Source organism: Alexandromys fortis, unplaced genomic scaffold (genome assembly GCF_014885135.2).
Source record: "Alexandromys fortis isolate MF-2015 unplaced genomic scaffold, M_Fortis_MF-2015_v1.1 scaffold_13, whole genome shotgun sequence".
NCBI classification, from domain to species: domain Eukaryota; kingdom Metazoa; phylum Chordata; class Mammalia; order Rodentia; family Cricetidae; genus Alexandromys; species Alexandromys fortis.
The window spans coordinates 19,424,577-19,429,252 of record NW_026067908.1 but is presented as its reverse complement, the minus strand read 5'-3'; the positions used below and the strand labels follow the sequence as shown (position 1 = coordinate 19,429,252).

Sequence of the window (4,676 nt, the reverse complement as noted above, 5' to 3'; positions counted from 1 at the left end):
TGTTTTCTCTTATAGATTGTATTATTGTTTCTGGGCTTCTTATATGTGTATATGTGTGATTTAAAAATTTTTTATTTTATTTGTATGAATATTTTGGCTGTATGTTTGCATGTGTGTGCACTATGTGTGTGTCTGGTGCTCTCAGAGGCTAGAAGTGGGTACTAGATCCCTGGAACTCGAGTTACAGATGAATGAAAACTACTAAGCTGAGAATTGAATCCGAGCCATTTGCAAAAGCAACCAGTGTTCTTAACAACTGAGTCATCTCTCTAGCTCTTTATATTTTTGAGATTTTTAAAGACATTTTTAAGATTTTATTTTATTTTTTGGATGTTACGTGTGTGTGTATGTTCCATATATATGAATACCTGTGCAGATCAGAAGAGAGTCAGTTTCTGGAACTGGAATTGAGGGTAGTTTCTAGCATCATGTAGGTGCTGGGAACTGAACTCCTGCCCTTTGGGAAATCGCCAAATGATCTTAACTTCATGTGGGGCCACTCTTTAGGGCCCTGCTTTTGATACGATACATTGTGGAAATGTTCTTTTCTGGTCAGGTCTATTTAGGGTATGAAATACTTCCTGTGCTTCTGTGTCTTTTTCTGTAGGTGGACATACTGCCAATCTATAGACTTGTAGAATTTTATTGAAAAGATTATTTAAGTCATTTGATTTTATCTCAGTTCCTACAACCCCAAATGCTTGCAAACTGAGCCAAAATAGATTCCATTTTTTTCTACCATGTCAATTTCACTGCTGACTCTTCCCCAGTACATTTTATTTATCTATTTTTCTGTGATTTACTGTCTTTCACCCACTTTGATCACTTTCTTGTTTAGGTACTGAATTAAGTAATTTATTTGAATTTTCTCTTTGATACATTTTTTAAAAGAAAAAGATGTATTTACTTATTATGTATACAGTGTTCTACCTGCATGTCTGCCTGCAAGCCAGAGGAGAGCACCAGATCTCATAATGGATGGTTGTGAGTCACCATGTGGTTGCTGGGAATTGAACTTAGGACCTCTGGGAGAGCAGTCAGTGCTTTTAACCACTGAACTATCTTTTTGATACTTTTTAAATGTAGGTCTCAGAAACATTCCCACCTCCAATCATTGATCTTTGTTTTATTATCTTCGTTTTATTATCGTGAGACACTTAAAGCTTGGGGGGGGATGTTATAGCGGAATGCTATCTCATTTTGCGTGTGTGTGTGTGTGTGTGTGTGTGTGTGTGTGTTTCCTAGATAAGTCTTGTGCATCTGTTGAAGTGGTATATGTCTTTTTTGCTTGTATTTTCTCCCTTTCTCACTTTATTTTGCACCTTTTATCTCATGTCAGCCTTTCTGGTGGGTTGTCTTCAATTGGATACATATTCAGAAGAATATCTGGGGCTGTAATAACTATGATGACATGTCAGCATTCCCAGCGTTAGCTGAAGGAGCAGATACTTGCACACATCCCTTGTGTCCTCTATAAGCTTGATACACAGGGGACTGCACCAATTTCCATCACAAACTTCCTGTCATCCAGATACCTGTGAGCGGGTCGGGGATTGTATTGGATATTCCCTTAGAGTCCTTCAACAGATTTCTGCTGCTGTCTCCACAGAGGGTTCTGCTGGGGATCTGTATGATGGACCATTTTCCACCCTCTGCTCAGTTCTTCCTGGGGCCCTTTGTCGATGGGGCGACGGCAGGGGTGGGTGATGATGAACATGCCATAGTTTTTAACTTCAGGGTCCTGCATTCCTTCTCTGGAGCTGTGTCCATGGGCTGAGCTGCTTCTCTGTAATGGTGTGTGTTCGATTTAACTTCTGCAGCGCTCTTCCTGGGGTTTCCTTGCTTGCTTTGCCAGGCGGTGGTGTGGCAGGGAGGTGGTGGGCACTGAACATCGCTCATTACAGATTCTGTACTCAATTTCCAGCACATGTGCTTTGCTATGGTCTCTTTTCCTTTCTGGCTCTGGGTTTGGTTTCCTGCAGCATGAACTATCTTTCTGTGGTTCTCGCCACGTTGAGTGCACAGACTTCTTTCTATGTAGGCGTTTTCAATGAGAAATATAGATGCATTCCCTCAGATGGGTACAATGTGGGCAGGAGGTAGTATGTGACAGAGCCCACCTAACAAGCCACACCTTTAAGACAAATCCTTTCCACGATGGTTGCAGACAGGAGCACTTGCTAGACTAAAACATTGTGGCATCTTGTACAGTCTTCTTGTATAGATGTTAAAAACAACAAAACTAAAACAGCAGTGGAATCGAACATGTAGTGGATGCTTGTAATCTCAGGACTTTAGAAGCTGAAACAGGAGGATCACACATTTGAAGCCAGCTTGCACCACATAATGGAGATGCTGTATCAAAAACAACAAATGAAGAGCAACCTAAATTCACCAGCAATGAGGGCTAAGAAATGTATCATGATGTGTTAATGCTGCCTCCCATGTTTATTTGCTTAAATTCCTTCTTACCCAGGAAAATCTACTGAATAAAGCTCAGAGGAATTTATCACTAAGTATATAGAGATGAGTCTCATATTACCAGATCTGAATTATAGACAGAAGGTTCTGTCCCACTCAGTACTCCAGCCGTTCATTTCCAAAGAAACACACAGAAGGCTTATAGTAATTACAAACTGTTTGGCCTCTTAACTCAGGCTTATTATTAACTAGCTCTTACAACATAAATTAATCCATAATTCTTTTCTGTGTTTAGCCATGTGGCTTGGCACCTCTTCTCAATAAAATATTCTTATCTTGGTTACTCTGTGTTTGGGCTGGCAACTGACTCTCTGCCTTTCCTTAACAGAACTCTTTTACTATACTTCCTGCCTGGCTACTGGCTAAAAAGTGTTTTATTAAACTAATATGAGTGACAAATCTTTACAGTGTACAAGAGCACTATCCCACAACACTGAGACTTTGGTGGGAACATTCAACTCTATCTTATTACAAAACCCCCATCTCTGGGTAAGAGGCATCTGTGGAATTAATTTAGCTTCAAACTGGAATAAATGATTTTTTTTACTTTGGTCATAATTGGCTAGCAGATAATCTCCTTCCTAGGTACTTTTTCTTTGCTAAATAGATCCTTTTACAACTACTTGGTATGCCCATGCATGGTCCTTACTCATCCCCTGTTCCAGTACTTGAGACTTGCCACTCAACTTTCCTGACACTAAGTAGCCATGAATCTGTTTAGAGAATCCTCTTTCCCTTTATTCCCCTGTAGCATTTACTTGCTATGACAGCCTATCCTGAGTGTCAGCTTGATTGGATTGAGAAAGTCTAGGGAAATTAGTACAGTGCACACCTCTTGGTATGTCTTTGAGAGCATTTCCATAAAAAATTAGATAAGGGGGGTGATGACTAATCTTGATTGTCAACTTGACTACATCTGAAATCAACTACAACCTAATCATCTGAGTACAGATATGAAAGATTTTTTTTTTACCAAGTCATCAGTTTTTGTGGTTTTATTTAAACACAAATAAAACGTGCATGCAAGCCATCTACTCATTCTCTTCGCTGCGCAGCCTGGCGTTGGGATTGGTGACTCTGATGGCCAGCTGCGCTGCTCTTTCCACGATGGCTTTTCGGTTCTTGGAGGAAACATTGTGAGCAATCTCAGCACAGTAAGACTTGTTGCACATCAGCAGCACTTTCAGCTCCTTGACGTTATGGACCAGAAACTTCCGGAAGCCGCTAGGCAGCATGTGCTTGGTTTTCTTGTTGCTCCCATAACCAATGTTGGGCATCAGGATCTGGCCCTTGAATCTTCTTCGCACCCTGTTATCAATACCTCTGGGTTTTCGCCAGTTTCGCTTAATCTTGACTTATCGGTCTGACTGGTGCCGGATGAACTTCTTGGTCCTCTTTTTGACGATCTTGGGCTTCACCAGAGGCCGGAGGGCAGCCATGATGCCGCAAAGGAGATGGTAGCGACCTTGCAGGTAGCGCAGAGGAAGCTGAAAGGTTTTTTTGACTGGCTCATTTGATGTGAGAAGGTCCACCTTAAATTTGGGTCATACCTTCTGGGTGACAGTCCATTTAAAAAGACACAGAAGAAGGAAGCTTTTGCTTTTTGCCTGCTTGTCTTCATTCTTGCTGGCAAGTTCATCCATCCTGTTGCGGAGGCACTCCTTAGTTGGCATTTGAACTTACTTCTTGGGATTCCAAAGGACATTGAAGACTGGAAGCTCTCTGGGGTTTCCCTGGGACTATAACATCAGATTGGGACTGCTGAGACATCTAGTCTCCCAGACTGAACAACGCCTGAATCTTCAGGCTTCCCATCAGGAGACAGCTGTCTTTGGACCACTCAGACCATGCCCTGTGATCCATTTGACTAAATCCCATTTTAATATATATTCTGTTACTTTTTGAATGCTGCAAAGAAACACTATGTTCAAAGTAACTTTTTGAAGAAAGAGTTTATTGGGAGCTTCCTTACACTTTCCGGAGCTTAATTCATGATCATGGTGAGAAGCAAGGCAGCGGGCAGGTGTGTTGTGGGAGCAGTTGCTAAAAGCTACTCCAGAGGTTTAGTCCACTGTCATCATGGCAAGAAGCCTGGCAGCATGCTGGAAAACATGGTGCTTGAGAAGGAACTGAGAGTTCTACCTCTTGCTTTGCAGGCAGCAGAAAGTGAAATGTCATACTAGGCATGACTTGAG

General features: G+C 41.6%; 1 pseudogene; it reads right to left on the bottom strand.

Moving 5' to 3' along the window:
• Positions 1 to 3,461: 3,461 nt before the first annotated feature.
• LOC126498025 (60S ribosomal protein L32-like) lies at positions 3,462 to 3,954 on the bottom strand (annotated as a pseudogene).
• Positions 3,955 to 4,676: the final 722 nt, after the last annotated feature.